Source organism: Equus asinus, chromosome 25 (assembly GCF_041296235.1).
Source record: "Equus asinus isolate D_3611 breed Donkey chromosome 25, EquAss-T2T_v2, whole genome shotgun sequence".
NCBI lineage: Eukaryota > Metazoa > Chordata > Mammalia > Perissodactyla > Equidae > Equus > Equus asinus.
Window position 1 is genome coordinate 34,295,411 of NC_091814.1, and position 23,627 is coordinate 34,319,037.

At 50.7% G+C, this 23,627-nt stretch overlaps 2 long non-coding RNA genes across 3 annotated transcripts in view; one reads left to right on the top strand and one right to left on the bottom strand.

Moving 5' to 3' along the window:
• Window positions 1–3,306: 3,306 nt before the first annotated feature.
• LOC123280872 (uncharacterized) overlaps window positions 3,307–23,627 on the bottom strand; it is a 54,113-nt gene continuing 33,792 nt past the window's right edge. The window contains exon 3 of the long non-coding RNA XR_006520140.2: window positions 3,307–10,050. This is a non-coding gene — a long non-coding RNA (uncharacterized lncRNA). The remainder of the gene's footprint in view (window positions 10,051–23,627) is intronic.
• On the top strand, window positions 17,663–23,106 carry LOC123280885 (uncharacterized). 2 transcript variants are annotated; one of them, XR_011498354.1, is made up of 3 exons: window positions 17,663–19,633; window positions 21,316–21,437; window positions 22,109–23,106. It is a non-coding gene; the product is annotated as an uncharacterized lncRNA (long non-coding RNA). The 2 variants fall into 2 exon arrangements; XR_006520166.2 differs by having other exon boundaries at window positions 17,669–19,633; window positions 22,112–23,106.

Consider the following 23,627-nt stretch of genomic DNA (forward strand, 5'->3'; position numbering starts at 1 on the left):
TAAACGCCCCCTGAGAGATGGGAAAGAAGCATCTCTGGGCAGACCAGGAGCTGCACAGGGCACCTGGAGTGACTTGCCAAAAGAATGTGAAATAACAGGTTTGCAGGTCCCAGGAGGGGAGCTGTGGACGTGCAGGCCCTCTGTAGGCTGTTTCTCTCCCCATCACACCCCACGTCCTCACCTGTCCACCCACGGAAAGCCTGTCAACATTACAAAGACCCGAGGAGGGGTCAGGAGAGTGGTGAGTCCCAGGCCGCACGTTCTCCCAGGGCTGCCCTGACCCGCAGGCGTCTAGGAGATGTCTCAGTGTTACAGATGTGCTCGCAGGAAGAAACAATGTGAGCAAGAAATATCTAAAGAAAAGGGGGATTCTCCTCCCTCCTTGCCAGTGGCCTCTGGCCCCATTTGAAGCCAGGACCCAAAAAACAAAATAAAATAAAAACTCAGCAGGGCCAGTGGGTGGCATAGTGGTTAAATTTGCACGCTTCACTTCAGCGGCAGCTGGGAGTTCACAAGTTCGGATCCAGGGCGCAGACCCAGCACCGCTCATCAAGCCATGCTGTGGCAGCATCCCACATATAGAATGGAGGAAGATGGGCACTTATACTAGCCCAGGGCCAGTCTTCCTCAGCAAAAAAGAGGAGGATTGGAGGTGGATGTTAGCTCAGGGCTAATCTTCCTCACCAATAAATAAATAATTAAAAAATAAAAATTAAAAACTCGGGAAAGCCACGTACATGTCCCTCCACCTGTGGCCCTGTGGGTATGTCTGTTGATTTGCATTTCTGTGTGACAGTCCTCAACTCTAACTCCAAGGATGTAAAATAGCAAACTCAGGGCTTGATTGTCCACAAGTGCGGGCATCAGTGACTGAGATGACCCAAAGCCAGTCCTGTCCGATGTGGCTGCACTATTTGACTTTGTGAGTTACTGTTGGCTGCAGTCAGCTTTCTAGGTGTGCCTGGCTCCGGCTGAAATGGAGCTCTGTCTGAATTATCTGAGCTCAAACGAATCCGTGGAGTTGGGTGGGCAACCTGAAGCCAGAGGTGTTTTTTTGTGGGGGTGTGCATTGGTGGGAAAGCTGGAGTGGGGACTGAAATGATTTGAAAGGCAAAAGGCCAAACTGTCCCCAGGTGCCTCTCCCCTGCTGGAAATCTGTTCCTTTGATTAATCAGGACCAGTGTGCAGGCAGCTCTGCACTGGCTGTGTGACCTTGAGGAAGATGCTGGTGATGCTCTCCATTTGCCCTCCCAGCTCATCCCACCCTTTCCAGCCTTGCTCTGTGTCCCGGGAAGCTGGCCTGAAGCTGCAACCATGAGCTCCCTCCTCCTCTGGCTTCAGCTGGATGAGAGGAGAGTGAGGTCCCAGGGTCTATAGCCCTGACTCCCTACCCGCTGGGCTGGGGTATGGCCGTGGCTGATTTCTCTCCAGAAGCCCCCCCTGCCCCCCAGAACCATCCCTTTCCTTGTCCCATCAGGCCTGGGGTGGCAGCAGCTTTTCTGTCTCTGGGGCCCCAGCAGCCTTTGTTGGTCCCCTGACCCTGCTCATGCTCCTATAGATGGTCTTGTCATCAAACCCTTCAGCTCCATTTTGCATGTGCTTTCTGTTCCTGCCAGAACTGCCTGAAATGACGCTGAATTTCATGGTCCTTATACTGGGGATGATAATGACAACTGTGTTACCCACCTCCGTGACACTGGGCTGGTCTTCTAGGATGCACTCCTCTTTGAGGCAGGATGGCTCTGGGTCACCTCTGTGTCAGGCTCAGGAGGTGTAACAGGGATGATGCACAGGAGGGCTCCTTTCAACGTTTTCCAGGGCAGCTCATGCTGCCGGGGACAGAGACTGGGGTGCAAAGCTTGTAGGTAAGCTGCCTGGACCTCTGCTTGGATGACCAGCTGGGTGGGGCTGCTGTGCTCAGGATTAGGATAGGTGGGTCCAGGCTGTGGTCCAGCCAGGCTGGGAGGGCCCAGAATGACCATCTTGCTGGAGCCCTGGTCTTGCTGCCCTCTGATCATGATTCCCAGTCCTCCTTTATTAGGGCGTGGTAGATAGAATAATGGCTCCCCCAAAGATGTCCCCATCTGGATCCCTGGAACCTGTGAATATGGCAAAAAGGACTTTGCGGATATGATTGAATTAGGATCTTAAAATGGGAGACTACCCCGGATTATCTGTGTGGGTCCTAAATGTAATCAGAGGTGGCCTTGTAAAGGGAGGTAGGAGGCTCGGAGAGGAGTAGAAGTGATGACGAAGCTGAGGCTGGAGTGATGTGAGGAAGGGGCCATGAGTCAGGGAATGCAGGCGGCTGCTAGAAGCCGAAGAGGTGAGGAAACGGATTCTGCCTAGAGCTTGCAGAAGGAATGCGGTCCTGTGGACCCCCTGAGTCTAGCCCAGTGAGACTGATTTTGGAGCTCTGGCCTCCAGAACTGTAAGATAATAAATTGGTATTGTTTCAAGCCACTAAGTTTGTAGTAATTTGTTACAGCAGCCACAGGAAACTAATACACAGGACAAGGTCCAGGTCCCGGAGAAATGGAGACTATAATAAATCCTGGGGTCTGCTCCAGCTACAAATGACTCTGTTCCAGGAGCAGCTGCCCACTGGGGACCTGACTGTAACTTCCCAGGGCCTCAGTGTCCTCAGTTTGATTTCGGAGGCACATGTATTTTTTTCCCAGGTGAAATGCTGTCACCAAATTACTTTATATCTCAAGGGTCTCAAACTCCAGTGTTGTCAGGAGGCATGGTAACTTGACCGAGTGAGTGAGAGGATGTAAGGCAATGGAGGGTGGTGGGGTCTGTGGCAAACTGAAGAATAAACATTTTGCTTAAAGATATCAACTTTAAGTGACAACAAGAGGAATAAATCCAGTTAAACAAAATCTATATCTAATCTATCTATGTGGCTTGTGGACTGGGAGTTTGAGATCCCATATTTACCTGCTAGTTTCTGGCTGACCCCAAAGGGAGTTCGTCTATGGGGTAGAGAATGGCACTGGATGTGATGAGGGCTTCTCAGCCTGGCTGCCTCTTGGAGTCGCCCTCCACATCCTCCACCCAGACCTTGACCATGCCTAGCCTCGGAGTTTTCTAAAAGGGGATTTTTTTTTTTAATTAAGTTATTGATAGGTTACAATCTTGTGAAATTTCAATTGTACATTAATGTTTGTCAGTCATGTTGTAGGTGCACCACTTCACCCTTTGTGCCCACCCCCCACCCCACCTTTCCCCTGGTATCCACTAAACTGTTCTTGGTCCATAGTTTTAAATTCCTCATATGAGTGGAGTCATACACAGATTATCTTTCTCTCGCTGGCTTATTTCACTTAACATAATTCTCTCAAGGTCCATCCATGTTATTGCAAATGGAATGATTTTGTTCTGTTTTGCAGCTGAGTAGTATTCCATTGTATATATGTACCACATCTTCTTTATCCATTCGTCTGTTGATGGGCACTTAGGTTGCTTCCACGTCTTGGCTATTGTAAACAGTGCTGCAATAAACATTGGGGTGCACAGAACTTTTGGGATTGCTGACTTCAGGCTCTTTGGATAAATACCCAGTAGTGGGATGGCTGGATTGTATGGTAGTTCTATTTTTAGTTTTTTGAGGAATCTCCGTACTGTTTTCCATAGTGGCTGCACCAGTTTGCATTCCCACCAGCAGTGTATGAGGGTTCCTTTTTCTCCGCAACCTCTCCAACATTTGTTGCTATTAGTTTTAGATATTTTTGTCATTCTAACGGGTGTAAGGTGATATCTTAGTGTAGTTTTGATTTGCATTTCCCTGATGATCAGCGATGATGAGCATCTTTTCATGTGCCTATTGGCCATCAGTATATCTTCTTTGGAGAAATGTCTGTTCATGTCTCCAGCCCACTTTTTGATTGGGTTGTTTGATGTTTTGTGGTTGAGTTGCGAGAGTTCTTTATATATTAAGGATATTAAGCCTTTGTCAGATATATGACTTGCAAATATTTTTTCCCAGTTAGTGGGTTGTTTTTTTGTTTCAATCCTGTTTTCATTTGCCTTGAAGAAGCTCTTTAATCTGATGAAGTCCCATTTGTTTATTCTTTCTATTGTTTCCCTTCTCTGAGAAGGCATGGTGTCCGAAAAGATCCTTTTAATACTGATGTCAAAGAGTGTACTGCCTACGTTTTCTTCCAGAAGCCTTATGGTTTCAGGTCTCACCTTTAGGTCTTTAACCCATTTTGAGTTTATTTTGGTGAATGGTGAAAAAGAATGGTCAATTTTCATTCTTTAACATGTGGCTTTCCAGTTTTCCCAGCACCATTTGTTGAAAAGACTTTCTTTTCTCCATTGTATGCCCTCAGCTCCTTTGTCGAAGATCAGCTGTCCATAGATGTGTGGTTTTATTTCTGGGCTTTCAATTCTGTTCCATTGATCTGTGCACCTGGTTTTGTACCAGTACCATGCTGTTTTGATTACTGTAGCTTTGTAGTATGTTTTGAAGTCAGGGATTGTGATGCCTCCCGTTTTGTTCTTTTTTCTCAGGATTGCTTTAGAAATTCGGGGTCTTTTGTTGCCCCATATGAATTTTAGGATTCTTTGTTCTAATTCTGTAAAGAACGTCATTGGGATTCTGATTGGGATGGCGTTGAATCTGCAGATTGCTTTAGGTAGAATGGACATTTTAACTATGTTTATTCTTCCAATCCATGTACATGGAATGTCTTTCCATCTCCTTATGTCGTCATCCAATTCTCTCAGAAAGGCCTTGTAATTTTCATTATATAGGTCCTTCACTTCCTTAGTTAAATTTATCCCAAGGTATTTTATTCTTTTTGTTGCGATAAAAGGGGATTTTGATACAGAGTCGAGTGAGACCCACTGGACCTACTGGCCAGCCAGCTCTGCCTCATCTCCCTCATCCTTCCCCAGCTGCACCAAACCCTCAAAGTCTACTGTGGGGACATCATCCTTAGCCCTGGGGCACAACCTGTCTCTTCCCTCTCCAATAAGGAAGGCCCTGGTGTGGAACAACCAAGAGGCTACTACTATTGAGTCAAGCTCTAACCAATCCAAACCATGGGTGGGGGAGCGGGGGTCTCAGAAAAGAGGGATGGTGTCCCAGAAAATGACAAGAACACAGATGTCATGGAAAAGATCCCGGGCTTTGGAACCTGACAGATCTGGCTATCCCACTTCACTTACCAGCTGTGTGGCTTTGGGCAACATACTTAACCTCTTTGAGCCTCAGTTTTTGCATCTTTAAAATGGGGACAATAATACTTTCTTTGCGTTGTCGCTGTGAGGATTAAATCAGATCATGTATGTGAAGGGCAGTGCCTGGCCTATGGTGGGGGTGCTCTGCACACAGACTCTTGAATCGGAAGACTGGGTTAGAATTCTCTTTAGTGGTTGCATGACCTTGGGTAAGTTACTTCAAGTTTCTGTGCAGAATTTTCTCATCTGCAAAGTGGGTTCACTGACGTTCTCGTAGTGCTGTTGGGAGGATGAAGAGGGATGGCACATGTCAAGGACTCAGGCCACGCCTGGACTTTGTAAGGACTCCGCGAACATGTGAATTATTTATAAGGTCCATTCTGACATTGGTGAGCGTGTGTCTTCTGTATGTGGTGGGCCCTGGGGTGCATTTCTGGGATGCGGAGTGGAGAAGTCAGAGACTGTTTCCTGGCTTTCAGGAGAGGCTGACCATATTCTCCCCACACCTGTCTGCCTACTTCCTTCCCCCTGTTCTCCAGCCTGGATCTCCCTTCCTTTTTACCTTCTGTCTGTGGCCTCCCCAGACACCTCTCTGGCAGTCCTAGGCCCTGGGGACCAGGGCTACTGTGCTCCGTGGTGTGCCTGGGAGGGGCCTGGGGCTGCCCTCTGTCTGAGAAGCCCCATTAGTCACCAGAAAAGATGAGCATTGTGCTGCCCTCGCTCCGTGGGCAACACGCACATGCCAGGCTGTCTCAGATGAATCACTTCCCATGCCATGTTATGCGCCAGGCTCACAACAGAGGCCCTGTGTGCTGCTTTTGTGTGTAGTGTTTCTTTCCATTCCATGATTCAGAAAACACCAGTCACTCAGCCATGTGATCCCCTAATCTTCCGCCAAGGAACTGAGTGCAAAGCTTTGCTGGAAAACCCTCGAAGGATGAGAGAGGGCAGCTGTGACGTCCAGAACGGCGACCGAGCTGAGCGCACTGGAAATCGGTACTCGTGAAACCACCATCAGGAAAACAGCACTGGCGGGCTCAGGTATTACGAGACCAGAGACTCGCCCACGAGAGCAGCTGCTGGTGGATGAAGGGCCGTAATGTGGCTGCGCACAGATTTCCACCCCCAGAAAAATAATGTGCAGCCACCAGACACTGTTTTCATCCATTGAAACATTTTCCATGTGACTACAGACTTGGGTCTGCAAGGTTCTGGTCCACTGAGCTACTGGCCGAAGCCGGGGTCTGATCCTGGCTCCTGCCCCAGTCCTGGGACGCTGTGCCTCCAAACACCTTGGGGAGATGGGCAGATCTGGGCTCCACATCTGGGTTCTAGTCCCAACTTGGCTATTAGTTTGCTATGTGCCCTTGGGCAAATCACTCCAAGTCCTATTCTAGCCGGTTAAACATGGGATAATAAATGGCCTGGTTTGATGAAAGGCGTGAAGGGATATGAAAACTACAAACCTGCAAAATCTCTTCAAATATGACACAGAAGTGCTGGCTTGATGGCTGCTCCCTTGCCTTGGCTCACTTAACCCCAAGGGCCTTGACTCAGCCCCCCTGCTCCACGACTGAACTTGGTCTGCCCACATCAACCAAGTGCCTTCCACAGACACCCCCAGGATCAGCTCAGAGAGGGAGATCCCAGGCTGGGGCCCCCAGTCATGGCAGCAGCAGCCCTGAACATTGGCTGAGCACCACGGGGCAGGCACCTACAGCAGAAAAACGCAAAGCCTTGTTGTGTCACCAGTGTTAAGCCAAGATAACTCCCTTCCCTCATCTCCTAGGCAGATACGATGCCTACCACGGCCGGGCTGGGTCTTAGGGCCTTCCTGCTCAGAAGGCTTGTCTGATTTCAGGAAGCTTGTGAATTCCCCAATTTGTTGTCCTTGTTTTACGTTGTAGTGAATTTTAGTAAAATCCTTAACGTGAAAAGCATTTGTGTATTTATGCGAGGGACAGTAATAACGATGGAAGAACATTAGCTCAGCTGTTTCCAAACTACTTCTTATGTTCATCTCCATAACTTACACCTAGGAACTTACACACTGGGGATCATCACCGCTCTTGTGGTATGGAAGAAATAAAGGAGCTCGGGGACACATACCGCTAAGTAGCGCAGTATTTCCTCGCGACCCCATTTCCCCTAGAGCTGAGCCAGCTCTGACTTTGTTCCAACTGGCCCACACCCATCTAGTCCGGAGGCAGGAAGCCTCCAGGGGACCTCGCAGCCCCTCCCCACACAGCTCCCTGGGGAGGGAGTGAATCCAGGTTGACCCACGGCCGGGCCCAGTGTGGACCACTTCAGCTAGTGGATCCCTGTGTCGTCGATTGTTTCTGTCGGCAGTGGGCTCACGGACTGGCCCCACGGGGATTCTGGAGGTGGTGGTCCTTCAGTCATCTGGGTGTGCATCCAACCTTTTTCCACAAAAACAGGACCTGCCCAGTTCATGTGTCTGGGCGTTGACCTCAGTTCCCCCGATCTGAGGCCCTGCTCCCACTGTGTGTCCCCTGACCCCTCCAGGGTCCCTTGAGCCCCAACGGGGAAGGGCCTAGGAGCTGACTGCCTGCCTCCGGTTCCACCGTGCCCTCCCCGAGTCAGTGTTTCCTTTGCCTGCTGGATGCCCAGCTGCTGCTCCATCTGCATCAAGGAGCCACTGTCACACACCTTGGGCCCAGGGCCTTGACTGACTAGCAAGACCCTCCGTGTGGGTGGGGTCTCAGTCTCCAGCCCGCCCTGATTTACTTGAGGTAAACAGCCGTGCCTCCTGACAGGAAGCAGCAGAGTAAGGACTCGAACCCTGGTCCTGTCGCCACACTCCCACGTTATCTTGTTCAGACCAAGGCAGGGACTGAGGAGCCAGCGTCCCTCAATGGAGCCTTGGAATGGAGGAAGTGAGGCTGAGAGGTGAGGGGCGGGCCATGAAGAGGTGAGAAAACGGGCAGACAGGAGGTTCTGGGGGGAAGCGAGAGGCCTCGTGGTGGGGAAAGTCAGTGGGGTGATGGAGAAATGGGCGTTGGGAGTTAACCAGGAAGGATTCCGTGTGGCACTCAGACCTGAGGCCACTCTGAGGCTGCCGGAAGACTGGCATCATAATCACAGTCACAGGTCATCCTCAGTGAGCACTTAGTGTATGCTAAGTATGGGGCTAAAACGCCTTACCTATAATACCTCATTTTATCCTCACAGCCACCTGCCGACATCGGGGCTGCTATCATCCTCCATTTACAGACTTACAGACCAGGCGGCTGAAGCCTGCAGTGGTTAAACCACCTGCCCAAAGGCATCGTTATGCCGTAAGCAGAAGGTCTGAGATGAGAACCCAGGGTGTCTGATTTCACACCCACTCTCTCTAACTTCTACAATATCTGCTTCTTGAAGAAAACAAAAGCAAAGAGATAATCCACCTGCCCAGACGGGGTCAGGGTGGGGGGTGAGGCAGGACCATCAGGTTTGTTGAGGAACGATGACTGTGTTACAGTCTGTGGGCATTTATCTGGCTTCAGCACGAGTGACCCCGTGATCCTAGGCTGTGGGCGGCCCCGTGGGGGAAGGTGGTCTTCCTGGAATAAAAACGAGGTTTCAGGGCCCCCTGAGTGGAGCAGGGCAGTGGGAGGGACTGCCGATCCTCTCGTCCACACCAGCGTGGGTCCGTGCTGGGACACGAGGGGCAAGTGCAATAAATCTTCCAGGACTGGTTGGTTAGAAGCAGGGAAGAATAAATGACAAGAATAAACTGGATTCTTAAAATACGTATTTTGTAGCAGGATTTTAATGACAAATATCCACTAGGAAAATACAGCTTACGTTTGATTCCAGACAAGTTGTGTTAATTCAAACAATTTAATTTGCTCACAGGTCTCAGGGTCTTCATGAAGAACAGGTGACTTAAGCAGGTGAGGAGCGGGGTCGGTGGAGTGGGAGCCAGGTCATTGTCTGTGTGGCACTTCTGGTGGTCAAGGGTACAACGCTGGCCTGTGGCCAACTGCTTCCCTCCGCGTGGGGCTCAGCCTCAGTTCCTCTGCTCTATCACAGGCGGTGTAGACGGGCTGATCAAAAGTCACTTTCATATAACCTCGTGCAAAACATGGGTTGTAAAACTGGTGCAAACAAGTATTGTGAAACCAGAGGGGAAAAACGTTTAGACAGGTGGCTCTTTAACTCTTCTGACTGGTCTCACAATAAGAAACATATTTTATATCACAGCCAAGTGTGTGCACACACACACACACATACACATTCATACAATGAAAACACATTTTCCTGAAACAATTTGTAACTGTACTATATGAAACGCAGCTGATACTTTTCATTGTATTGAATTTCATTGAAATAAAATGTGACTTGAGAAGCACTAAATTGTTTTCCTGACCCACTGATGTGTGGAAAATCACAGTTTAAAAAATGCTAGCTGACCACGCTGATAGCTCGAAAAGGAGCAGACTGAATGGTTCACCATCTCCACCCCTCTTCGGACACAAACGTCCCAAATCAGAGGCCAGGCCCTCCCATTAGTCCAAATGGGAAGTTTGCACCCATGAACCTTCTGAACACAGATGCTGTGGCAAACACCGGGACCCTCCTCAGAGTTAGTATTTAGTTGGGATTCATTTAGCCATAAAATGACCTCAGGGAGTGGGAAGCAGGTGGAAGGAGGGTGGTCAACAAGATAGAGGCCAGCTAAAGGCAAAATGCTCCCCAAAGCGGTTTTTGGCATCGTTGTGTGACCAGCACAAAGGCGGGGAAGAGCAAGTGGTTAAGCGTGTAGACTTGGGAGCCAGCCTCCCGATCCTGGTTCTGTCACCTCAGCTGGGTGACTGTGAGTCCAACTGCCTCTCTGTGCCTCAGTGGCCTCACCTGTAAAATGGGGACACAACAGTATTTAGTTCTTAGGGTTGGGACCTAATCAATATGCCAGTTGTTGATGCTAAACACGAGTGTGGCTGACCAGCCTACACAAATTAGGCTCCAACTCTTGCCCGGACGTCCATCTAAAGAACAGAGCAGCTCCTGTTCAGTGGTGTATAAGGGGTGGCGAGTATTAAAACCCCAGAGCTGCTATAGGGCAACGAGGACCCCTGCACCATGCAATATCAAAGGTAGCATTTAAAACCCTCCCACCCAGAGTCAAGCGGTGGTCCTCAGGCTCAATAGGACTCAGTAAATTAATATTCAGACCCAGCGTTATCTATATCACATGTCTGCTGGTCACCTGTTTCGTGTGTCTTTCTTTACAACATGTTAACCCTTTCAGCCCTCACCAACATTCTCCGCTGGCGAGGGCCCCTTTACCGTGTCTCCAGCTGTGCAAGATCCCACTGGAGCGAGCACAGGGGTTGAATCAGATGGCAAAGACCTTCAGCTGTAGAGTTCTCAACTCTCAGCCTGCGTTCTTTCTTCTCACGGAATTTCTGCGAAGCCCAGAGTTAAATACCCCTCAAGTGTTGCTGTATATCTCTCGGAATTGCTGTCAAGATTTTAGGGCTCAAAATGTGGGGCAGGGCAGCGGCTTCCTTCCATTTTGTGCGTAAGGGGGGAGTGTGGGGGCCCGGGGGGAGCTTTGTGACTTCAGCATCACACAGTGTCCCCGGCACATGTCTTGAATGAATGAATAAAGGAAAATGGATGAGTTATCTTCTCTGCATCCCCACTGACGCTGCTTCCCTCAGGACCTTGGCTTCTCTTGCCTGGACTAGCTGGTTTCCCCCCACCAGCCCTACCCATATTCCATATTCCACACTTTTGGTATAATGATCTTTTTAAAGTGTGAATTTGATAATGTTACCTTCCTTCTTTCCTGTATTACAACCCTGCTGAAGCCCTTGGAAGGCTTCCCACTGCCTACGATGCATTTCAGACTCGCTTCGAGGCATCATCTCAGCTCACCTGGTCAGCCTCACCTTTCGCTGGCCCCTACAAACCCTACTCTCCATCCGGTCTTACCAAATACCTCACCTTCCCTGATGATGCAACGTACCAGCCTGGCCCCGCCGTAAAGAACTGCCATGCTCCGTAGGAGCATCGTGTCCTCTGGTAAGCTTTCCCTGACTCTCTGGAGCAAGGAGCTCCTACAACGCTGGGAGGGTGACTGTCCTGGGAAGCCCCTGAGAAGGCTTGACTGGCTTCCGGGCTCTGACCACTAGAGGGCAGTGGAGTGTAGACGAGCGCCTGGCCTGGCAGCCACCTGCCAGAGGCTGCTGTGCGCTGGGGAGTCACCGGGCTTCGGACTCTGCTCCCGCTCTGTCTTTAGATGCATCGCTGTTTGGGCCTTTCACACCTCCCTCCTGGCACACTGCGCAGCCGGGTGGCGGGTCTCTCGGCCTCTGCTGTTCTCACCCCGCTCTTGTATGCACAGCGCTGCCCCAACTACTTTCCTTAACCATTATTTCCATCCCCTTTCCTCTTCCCCACCTCACCCCACCCTTCCTCCAGAACATTCAGTAGATCTCCATTGTTTCCCTATTAACTCCAAACATCTCCCTTTGGGTTTCTTTTCTTTGTTAAAGTGTTGCAACTTCAATAACAATAAAAAATGAAAGAAAAAATAATTCATAAGTCCATCCCTGAAGTGTGCTGGTCCCAGATTGTCAGTAATCAATCACTCTTGTGGCTGGACCAGCCCTTGTAGTTCTTATGACTGCAAGACGGCCTTCAGCAATAACCATGAGGAAACTTTGAAAAAATAAAAGTTTATGACTTACGGGACCTGGAAATTACACAGCACACGTGGGACCACACAGCAAGGTCGAGAAGAGAGAGAGAGTTCATGGGCCCAGGGTTCTGCTTATACTGGGGTCGAGTGTGGGGGCCTAAGGTTTCACGGGCTCACTTTTTATTGGTGAATTTAAAACACAAGAGTGGGAATTTAGAGCGTGGGAAGAGAAAAAACAAGTGGTCCAAATGGTCAGTTATCAAAATCAAGCAAGCTAGGGGAGGTGGCCTGGCTCTTTATCTAGTCATGTGGCCGGCAATGTGTTTATTTGAGATAGCCCTCTTTGAAGTGGATGCCTCGGCAATCAAGGCTTAAGTCAGGCACTTGCATTCCAAAAGAGAAAAACCAACTGTCGAGGCTTACACTGTAATCCCGTAATTCTCGTAGGTTTTGCTCTCTGTCTCTATGTGTATACTGCATATAGAGAGATATAAATTTTTGCATGTGATGGTGGTCAGGGCATAGATACAATTTGGAATTTGTTTTGACTTATTTTGAAATCATAGGTGATTTTTCTTTTTTCTTTTCTATCCTTTTATTTATTTATTTTAAGCCAATGTGATGTTTTTTTTGTGTGTGTGTGAGAAAGATTGGCCCCAAGCTAACATCTGTTGCCAATCTTCCTCTTTTTTTTCTTCCTCCCCAAAGCCCCAGTACATAGTTGTATATCCCAGTCGTATGTCCTTCTAGTCCTTCTATGTGGGACGTAGCCTCAGCATGGCTTGAAGAGTGGTGCTATATCTGTGCCCTGGATCTGAACTGGTGAACCCTGGGCCACCAAAACAGAGAGTGCAAACTTAACCATTATGCCACTGGACCGACCCCTCTTTTTTATTTCTATTTTTATTTTGGTGAGGAAGATTGGCCCCGAGCTAACATCTGTTGCCAATCTTCCTCGTTTTGCTTGAGGAAGATTGCCTCTGAGCTAACATCTGTGCCAATCTTCCTCTATTTTGCATGTGGGACGCCTCCACAGCATGGCTTAATAAGTGGTGTGTAAGTCCACATCCAGGATGCAAACCCGCAAACCCACAAACCCTGGGCCGCCAAAGTGGAGCACACAAACTTAACCACTACACCACGGTGCCGGCCCCACATAAGCAATTTTTAAAATTAGCGTTAGGCTTTATAAATATGAATATGAAGGAATGTCAGCTTAGGTCTCAAGACTATGCCCGCCAGCCCTGCCATCCCGTTCAACCATTCGCAGCACAGATCCTGCTGCTCCCCGGAGGCTAGAATACCTGCCAGTGCCCATCCTGGTGTCCACACCTACCAGTCCCTTTCTGAAACACCCTCCCCTTCCTTCTCTACTAAGCCGCAGTGCTAATCCCTCCAGACGTCTGCTCAGACTCCCCTGCCAGAGCGTGTTTCCCGAGCAGTCAGCCCAGCTCCGGCTGCCTTCCCCTGCTGCCCACCCTCTCTGATGCAGCTCTGATTTCCCTCGTGAGACTGGAAGCTCCCTGAGGCTAGACCCTGGTTGGAGGTGCCTCCTCCCACCGAGGCTGTTAGTGTCCCGTGATGGCTGTAACAAATCACCACAGACTGGGTGACTTCAAACAACAGAAATTGATTTTCTCACAGCTCTGGAAGCCAGAAGTCTGAAATCGAGGTGTCAGCAGGGCCACACTCTCTACGGAGGTTCTAGGGGAGAATTTGTTCCTTGCCTCTTCCAGCTTCTGGTGGAGGTCAGTATCCCATGGCTTGTGGCTGCATCACTCCAGTCTCTTCACATGACCTTCTCCTCTGTGTCTCTTTGTCTCAAATCTCCCTCTGCCTCACTCTTTTTTTTTTTTTTTGAGGAAGATTAGCCCTGAGCTAACTACTGCCAATCCTCCTCATTTTTGCTGAGGAAGACTGGCCCTAAGCTAACATCCGTGCCCATCTTCCTCTACTTTATATGTGGGACGCCTACCACAGCATGGCTTTTTGCCAAGCGGTGCCATGTCTGCACCCAGGATCCGAACTGGCAAACACCAGGCCACCGAGAAGCAGAATGTGCAAACTTAACCGCTGTGCCACCAGGCCAGCCCCTCTGCCTCACTCTCATAAGGACACTTGTCACTGTATTTATTGGATAATCCAGGGTGATCTCTTTCGAGATTCTTAATTACATCAGCAAAGATGCTTCTCCCAAATAATTTCCCATTCACAGGTTCCAGGCATTAGGATGTGGGCATATCTTTTGTGAGGACACCATTCAGCCCGCCACAGTCTGGACTGGGAGGCTGTTCAGAGCCAGCCCTCAGGATCAGTGTGGAACAGAGTGGGGGCTCCCAAACCTGCCTGGTCACCCAAATCACAGGTGTGTGAGTGGAACTTGGGAAAATGCCTCGCTCGGGCTCCCTCACTATTCGGATCCCGAAGGTCTGGGACAGTGCCTGGGTATCCGTCAGCATCAGCAACAAACAACCCCAGCCTCTCAGTGGCTTGACACAACAAAAGTTTCTTGCTTGCTTGCTCACTCCAAATGATCACTTTGGGGTGGTTTGGGACTCTCCTATGACTTGTCCTTGTTCCAGTTCCCAGGCTGATGGAGTGGCCACCATCTCGAGTGTTGCTGGCCTCTCTGATAGAGGGGGAAAACATATGGTGAATTATGAACTGGCTTTTAACGTCTGCTCCATCCAGAAGTGACACTCATCACTTCTGCTCACGTTTCTTCGGCCACTGCACACACCACGGTGGGGAGTGTAATTCTCTACCTCGTACCTGGAAGGAGAACTGGTGCCCAGGATCTATGTTTTTCAGAAAGTACCTCAGTTTTGGGAAGCAGGGGACCAGATAGCTCCAGAGGAAGATCCCAGTGACGTCCTTTAGCACGGAGTCAGGACGTCTCTGACTGGGGGCTCCTCACTGACCAGGGCACCATGGAGAGGGGGCGGTGGGTGCGAGGGTGAGGCTTGACGACCTGTGGGTTTTACCGTGAGTGCTCTCGTGCAAACAGCAGAACTCACCCTGGTTAATGAACTGATGGCAAAGGATATTGGATGGTTCACAGAACTGACTAGAAGCCTGGCAAACCAGGTTCAGGAAAATGAGCAGGGCACACCCAAGGGAGGCCAGGCAGGGAGAGCCCAGTCACAGCCATTCGGTCTGCTTAGGATGCTGGGGTGGGTGCTGCTACCAGTGCCACTGATTGCCGACTCTTGACCCCACTGCCCCAGCTATGAGTCATCTCCAAGGCCTGTCTCTCCCTTGAGAGTCAAAGCCCCGAGCACAAGCATCCCAAGGGCTGAGCCTGCGTCACATGGGGCAGAACAACCTTCACAGAGCAGGCAGCAGTCTATCAGGGATCCAGGCAGAGTTGCTGGCGAGGGAGACCTTCACCCTGCTCACTCCTTGTGAGCAGCTCCAGAGATGGGAGAAGGAAAGCAATATGGGAGAGTCACAATTTTTCCTAAAATGGTGGTTTGTAAGCTGGACTGCACAGCCACAGGGCACTCCTGGAGTCCCACATGTGCACAGGCCCAGGGGGTGGGCCACCAGTTAAAATATAGGACACCCAGTTAAATTTGAATATCAGACAGACAATAAATGGTTTTTTAGTAAAAGTACATCTCATGCCATTTTGGGATATAGTTATTCTTTTAAAATTTTTTTTTTTTTTAAAGATTGACACTTGAGCTAACGACTGTTGCCAATCTTTTTCTTTTTTTCTGCTTTATCTCCCCAAACCTCCCCACCCCCATACATAGCTGTATATCTTAGTTGCAGATCCTTCTAGTTGTGGCATGTAAAATTCTTTATTTTTCTGAAATTCCAACTTAACTGGATTTCTTGTATTTTTATTTTCCAAACCTGGCAACTTGGGTGTGCTCTTTTCTTTTATTTTGGGGTTTAGGTTAGATTTTCTGGGAATCAAGTTTTCCACTGCCAAAAAATTAAAAGTTCTGAAAGTCATGGCTAGCTCTTCTTTTTTTTCCCACGTTGAAACACTTCGCTGTGGTGGATGCTCAGTTCCTTCTTTCAGCCCGTACGTATTCTATGGAGCCCCTACGATGGCCCAGGCACTGTTGCAGACGATGGGGCTAAAATGAGGTGAGTAAGGCAGAGCTGCTGCCCTCCGAGAGCTCTCTCAAGACCTCGGGGAGCTAGACAGTCAACCACCCATCACGTGTGGTCGGACGTGCAAGGGAGTTAACGCCGCGCAGATCTGGGCAGAGCAGTGAAGGATAGAGGGAAGCGGTATCGTGATGCAGCCGGGCACTGCCACCGGCACCCTGGTCTCCACAGGTCCTTGGGCAAAGTTAATGAGCACAGCATTTTGGAAGACACTGATCCTGTTGGACTTTCTCTCTTCTTTTCCTCTACCTTATTCTAATAATGACTCCAGTAAGACATCAAGTAGTAAAGCAACCAATTTCTGTTTGGTTGACTTAAAAAATATGACATCAGCAAGACATTTCCTTGGGGCATCTTAGGATCTAACACCAGGGTCCAGCCCTAGGCCGGCTGGTTGGGGCTGAACAGAGGACATGGTCTGGAGCCACTTTCAACCGTGTCCTCAAGACTGTCCCAGCCCTTACCAGTAACAGGAACATGGCCAAGAGAAATTCAGAGATTCCAAAGAAGAAGAAACGCTCAAAGGGTAAAATGCTGTCTGCCTTATTAACTCCCAAGTAAACACCTCAGCCCTAAGTGTGGATGAGTAAGCCAGGAGGAGCCCAAGTCTGAGAAGGGCAGGTTCCCTCTCTATCACCCAAGGAGATGGCAAGGGCAAAGGAGTGCTCTCCTATCGTGAACATTGGTTAGTGTTCTTTTTGTTTTTGTTTTTTTTTAAATCTTTAGAAGAAATTATTTCCTTTCTGGAGAGTCCCTCTTCTGGGAAGTGGGCCTAGCGTTCCATGATGGTCCTTCCACACCCAGTCTGGACTGGGCACCTGAAGGTGGGTGTCAGATGGGCTCATGGTGGATGGTCTGAGGTTCAGGATACTTGGCCTTGGATCCTGGTCACACTCGCTGCGGAGGCGTGTGGTCTCCAGCATGTGACCAAGCCGCGATGGACTCAGCGGCAGTGTGGGCCGTGGAAGCGGGGCGCAGAGGCGGTTGTGTGTGAGTCCAGAGCAACCACGTGTAGTCCAGGGATCAGTGAGCTGACCGCAAGCGTGTGGAAAGCAAGGGGGATGTTTTCTCCTGCTCCCATGGGAGCTAGAAATAGAACTCTGCCCTTTGTCCTTGAGGAGCTGAGGCCTGGCGTGGGTGTCGCCAACCACAGGCCCCTTTGTTCCTCTCTCCACTCGTACTGGCTCTCCTTCCCTTCCTCCCCTGACCTTAGCCCCAGCCTGTGGACACTGGGCTGCTCTCCAGCTGGCCCCGGGCTGGCATCTGGGCGAAGGCGCTGTCTCCATCTCCACCCTGGAACAAAGGGCACGTCTGGAGAATGTGGAGCTCTCCTGCTCCTAGCTGCTGCTGAAAGCAGCACAACTGTTTCCTCGGGGCATTAGCCTCGCCACAAAAGCCTTCCTCGGGGGCTGACCCTGACCTGGGGCCGTTGAGAAACGTTTGGTTTCTTCCTGGCAATAACTTCAGCATCAGACACATGCTTCTAGGGTTTTTCAAACCTCATCAGCCGAGGCCCACAGTAAGAAATACTGTGCATTTTACCTTGCATCCTGCGTGCACATCATATACCAGATGTTTTCCACGCATGGCCCTGTCCATGACTCCCTGCCCTCAGGCTTCTCCGGGGTTCAGCTGTCAGGTTTCCAGGCTGGAGATGGGAGGGAGGGAGGGGAAGGAGATAAGTATTCGTTCCCCATGGAGGTGGCCACAGGCTGGCTGGTCCCCTCCCTTGGCTGATGATCACAGCTCCTGTCTGAGTCCTCTCCACATCACTCTCTCTGTCTCCAAGATCTGGAAACTCTTTCCTCCTGCAAGCCTTCAAGCCTGAGGGTGATAACTAAGCCCCACAGTTTCTAGATCCGTCCCTGCGCTATCTCTTGTGATTTCCCTACACCTCACCGACGTCTTTGTAAATAGTCCCTTTATTAAATGCCCCTCAAATGACCCAATCAGAATGTGCCGTCTTTCTATTGCTATATCCATGTAGTGTGTGTGTACATACATACACAGAACACACACACAGACACGCGTATATATACACACAAAAGACTCAGGAAATAACTTTCACCCGTACTCCCCATGAGGCACTCTGATATATGTGATTTTATTCTAGTTGTTAAGAATGCTCATCCCATCCACAAAACTGAGTTTGTGACCCACTTATGGGTCTTGAGCCACACTTGAAAAACATTGCTTTAGGGCCAGCCCAGTGGAGGCAGCTTTTAACTGGCCTGGCTACAGCATCTGGCAGAGGTCAGCATAGAACATGTCAGATGACTCTGCAGAGGGGGTGTTTTACAGGGCTCCCCTTGGGAAGGCTGGACTCCTCTCTGGGGCTAGTTCCTTCTGGGGCCGTCGCATTCCAGGGGCTAGTTTTCCACTTTGTTGGCTAGAAACCTGAGTTGCTTAGAAGCGTCTGGGATGGCTGGGCTCAGGGGCGACTCACACTACACCGCAAGCGTAGATACCACAGGGCTGATTCAGCCACTCATGGTGAGGATACAACCATCAAGTGGGCTGGAGAGCCATGTTCCCCCATCAGCACCCTTTCTCTGGTGGAGAATTCTATCCAGAAAGCCAGGCTGTCATCAGAAGGTGCTTGGTCAGCATGGCTGTAGAACAGCAGCGTTCTTAGAAGCCCGGAGCACATCTGTGTGGCCTGAGCATCTTCTCTCCAAATGTCAGCCTCACTGCCTCTCCTTTGTCCCCATGCCCTTGCTGACCCATACCCTCTGGCTGACCCGTTGACTCTCTTGTTCTGTCCCTTCTATGTCTGAGCTGATGAAGCTTATTTCAGTTCTTGGCGGTGGTGGATGAGGTGGCTGTGTCCATCATGGCCTTCATGGCCACCCCGCAGGTGGCTAGCACGTGTGTTTGGGGAGTAGCAGAGCTCCCTCTACTTCCTCTACTTCACCTTCCAGGTGGTCCAGAGATGGACAGCCAGCGTCGAGCCAATCAGCAATAACCCTAAGGGCATATTTATTGAGCGCTTGGTAGAAAGCCAGGCGTGGTGCACTTTATTAACACAATCCCATTTCTCTCCCATGACAAGCTGATGAGAAAGTACCAGTTTCCCCGTTTTGTACAGAAGGAGACTGAGGCTCAGAGAGGTCAAGTGACTTGGTTGAGGTCATAGCATAAGCCAATTGCCAGGTGGCCCTAGAAACTCTGTGAATGTACATGTGAGCTCTGAAAGGACAGGGGATGTGCCCCCCATAAGCTCTCATTCCCTGAGACAGGACTGTGCCCCTTCGGGAACTTGCCTTCTCACCCTGCCAGCTGCCTGCAGTGCCCAGGGGTGCCATGTTACCGTGCTTGCTGACAGACATGGATGGGGGACCAGCCTCTTGCCCAAGAGGCAAGGCCAGTGGGAGCCTCAGACCACAGGGAAGTAGCTCCATGGACTTGCCAGACCATGGCAATGACTCAGCTGCCTGGCTGATGGACGGTGGACGGACGTCAGTCCTCACACTGTGGCCCTTCCCTTTTTCCCCGGAACAATAACAAACCCCGGCTCTGTGATTTGGTCACCATAGGAACTAGAAAACATTTGATAACACGAGGCCTCTGGGACAGGTAGACTGAGCAGGTCTGGATAAAAACAACCCTTTTCTGCCCTTTCACCTTGAATCCTGGGCGTCTCACCTGTTTGGAGACGATCAGGTAAATAGCCAAGGGGAGCCACACAGCCACCTGGATTGCATGACCTTTTCCACACCAGGAAGTCTGGGACAGTCATAAGTCTGTGCCTGTGGGATCTGGCCCAATTCCTGTCGGGAAGAAATGGGATCTCCAGCACCCCTGTCTGCCTGGGAGGCTGAGTTCACATGGTCTGCCTGCACCCGGCACACAAGGGCCGTGTCTTGGACAGTGTGGCAAACAGGTCCTCACGCTTAGAGAGCTCCTGATCTACTGGGGGCCGGACACACACCTGGACAGTCCTGTTAGGTCCCAGCACACAGCACAAATCACTGGGAAATAGTGAGGGAGGTGGATGCAGGGGCGGGTTTGGGGAGGGGATGGGTTTGGTGGAATGAACCAGAATTCTCCATTCCCAGCAAGCGCAAACTGAGTGTGACACTGTGCTTGCTCACTTGCACTCGAGGGGTCATGAGTGACAGGTGGGCCCAGGGGACAGGATTCTCTTACAGGCTCGGCCGTCTCTGCCTTCTCTGTCTGCTGCTCTGCGCTTCTCCAGCCCTCTCTGTCGCTTTTTCAGTGCATATGAGGCATCCTCTGTGTCGGGCTCTCCACTTAGACATCCTGGCATGGAGGTCCCACCCTCCCCTAAGATCAAACAGGCTCACATCCAAACTCATCTTCTCCCTCCAGGCACCAAGAGTCCCCTCTTCCCTAAAGTGCCAACGTTATTCTGGGTTTAAAACCATTCTCCATATCCACACTGTTGCTGACATCCAAACAACCTCCTTCCACGAGAGTCCCTCACATGAGGCCCTCCTCCACAGCCACCACCCCAGGCCATCTTGCACGCCACCACTGTAGCCACCTCCTAGATGTTCTCTTAGTTTCACTCATGCTTCTTCCCAAGTTTTTAAACCTACTCCTCAAGCATCAGTCCTCCTCGGGGTCTTGACCTCTGCCCTAATTTCTGGCATTTTTAACTTCTTGTTGGGCATCGCCCCAAGCATTTCAGACTCAAAATGTCTGAGACAGGACTCACCTCCTGCCCCCACAGACCTACTTATCTTCTTAAATTTCCTCTCTTGGTTCATGGCCCACCCAGTCATAAAGCCGGGAAACCTGGTTGCCGCTCTCAGTTCCTCCGTGGTCTCCGTCCCATCCCACAGGTGAGCAAGGCCTGTTGACGGTGGCCCAGGAATGGCTTCTGCCGGCGTCCCCATCCTTGCCTGTCAACAGGCCTGGTGCTCTTGTGGACGATTGCACCAATCTCCTAACTTGTCCCTGCCTCCTGGCTCTGTTCCCTCGTTGTCCTCCATGCAGGGGTCAGAATTCACGTTCCAACACACAGCTCTGGGCACGGTGCTCCTGCTCGGAGCCCCTGATGCTCCTCACTGCAGAAGAGGGACATCATCCCAGCACTCTCTCTCTCTCTCTCTCTCTCTCTGACACACACACACACACACACACACACACACACACACACATAGCCCGCAGCTCTGGCCACATCACTCTGCTGTCTCTGTGTCTTGCCCTTTTCTTGCATCACCACCTTCTTCATGCTGACTTCTCTCCCTGAAACCTCCTCTGCCCCCAACCCAGGGAATTCCCACCCTCCCCAAGCTGGGCTCAAATGTCTTCTCAGCCCCACCCCGTCCCCCAGGTCCAGGGCAGAGTTCATCACTCCCACTTCTGTGCTCCCACAGGACTTCAGCATCTTCCACACTGAGCAGAAGTTCCTGTTTCCAGCGTCCTCCACCAGCCTGCGAACCACTAGTGCACGTCCTGTTGGAGTCCTCTTTGTGCCCCAACATCTAGATCAAGCAAGGTGACTTGTGAATGCTGAGCAAATCCCTGCATCCACCCTCTCAACCCTTCTTTCTCCCGACATCTTCCCAACTTGCGCTCAGCATCTGCCTGGACCTCCCACCTCTGTCCTCAGCCTCCTTCACATGCCGGGACCACCCCGGCTTCTCGACCTTGCACCCTCGTGAAGATCCTTGTGAGCACATCACAAGCTGGGCAGCCTCTGTGCCTGAGCTCCCGTTGCTCTCCCAGGAATCTTCTTCCTCCCTAGTCTAGCCTCTTGCCCATCTTTTCTGCTTGGCAGACTTACTCATTCTCTGAGGTGGTGCAAACTCCACGGGCTCCTCAGAGGTGCCTTCTCCAGTCCTCTCAGTCAGGGTTAAACCCCCCCCACACCCCTTCCTCCCCAGCCTGGAACGTGCATAACACTCGCCTTCCATCAGTGCCGTGAACCATGTCTGTTTTCTTCCCCTAAACTGTGGGTCTCCGGGGTGCAGGAAGCCTGCCTCCCTCATTTCTGTTTCCCTGTGGTTTTTTGCACCTACTAGCTACGCCTAAAAGGTTTGTTGAAGTGCTGAATCCTGTCATTCCCCGTGCAAAGCCCTGCAGTGGCTCCCTAGGGCCTGTGACAGTTTGGCTACGCCTGGGACATAGAGGAATGGGTGACCTGTCTCTGTCTGTCCCTTTGATCAGCAGGGCCGATGGAGTCCCTTCTGCCGCCCCAGGATACAGGACCAGGAGGGACGAGTGGCTTCCTTAGCTCTCAAGTCAGCCACCCCACAGGAAGAATCAGCCTGCCACGCCTGCTGGTGATCAGCAGTTGCTGGAAATTTCCTCAGCTCCCTCCGCAGCAGCCCTCCAATGCCTCCCCGTCCCTCACCATGCCTTCCTTCCATCATTCCCTTCATCCCAAATTCCTGGAGCTGGGTGTGCAGCGACTTCATAGCTGCCCCCACCCCCACCTCCCCCCACACCCTCTGCTTCTCTCCAATCTGATCTTCCTGCATTTAACATACAGTCTCTGGTTAGTCCAGTCCCTCCTGTCCTGCATACTCTACAGAAAATTACTCATGCAATTCCCCTTGCCTGGAACCCCTCCCTTCTTTTCTCCACTGATCCAAATCCTCCCACGCAGCGGACCCAGCTCTGGGCCGCCCCTCTCTCCTTCTCAGTGAATTCTCTGACGCAGAACTGACTCTCTGAGCCACATTACAGTCCTGTTGCAATCAGCAAGCATCGCATCGTTTAATATTTAATTATTCTTTGCACTTGTTTTTTTTTTTAAATGCACATTTATTTTCTTTCCCCACCTAGATTATAAGCTTCTTAGGGGTAAAACTATTTCTCATGTTGCTAGGGAAGGCAGGTGAATGTAGGCTTCCTCTAAATTCTCTTAGCTTCTTGTTTATTTTAGTAGGATCATCTATTAAAGTCCTAAAGTCTAACTGATGAAATCTTTCTTGGGCAGCTCTGAAAATACATCACAGATTACAAGGAAAGCTCAGACCATCGACTTCCTGGGCTGGGGATTTGACAGACCAGAAGCCCAGCTTCCGCATTTAGCCCAGCTGGTTGGGAGGATTCCCTGGAGGTTAGAAAAATTAGGATTTTCACACTGTGGGAGAAATTGTAGCCCTACTATGCGGCAATGGAGGAATGATGTCCATGAGCTGGAGCAGTGCTGTGATGGTTTCATGACCCTGGGACCTGTGCCCAAGGGAGGTCATCTACCTGTTCCTCAGGCTGGCCTCACAGAGGAGCCTGCCTGGAGTCTACTGTGTGTGTGTGTGTGTTTGTGAGTGAATCCAACAGCCTCGTGATGTCTCATCTGGCACTGGGCACCATGACCACTCCCTCTCCACAGCCTCTTCTGAGCAGGGCTGGCTTTGAAGAGGGGCTTTAGCGAATTGACTAAGGCAGGGAAACACCTGGAGAATTTTATTTGACATCACTTTGCCCAACAGCTTTCTTTAGGTCAGGCCACACGGGACGTCCTTCAGGTTAGGCACATGTGTCCATCACGTGGCCTAGCCACAGGCAAGTCCATGAGCACCTGGGGCTCAGTGCCTCTTGGGAACATGGATGGCATGAGCACAGGGTTTAGAAGAGGGTCCCCTCAGCCCTGCTCAATGCCCAGGGCTCATTTTCCTCCTCACTTCCCCTCCAGATCCTGCACTTTCATCCACTGCACCTCACGTGACCTCATTCCTGA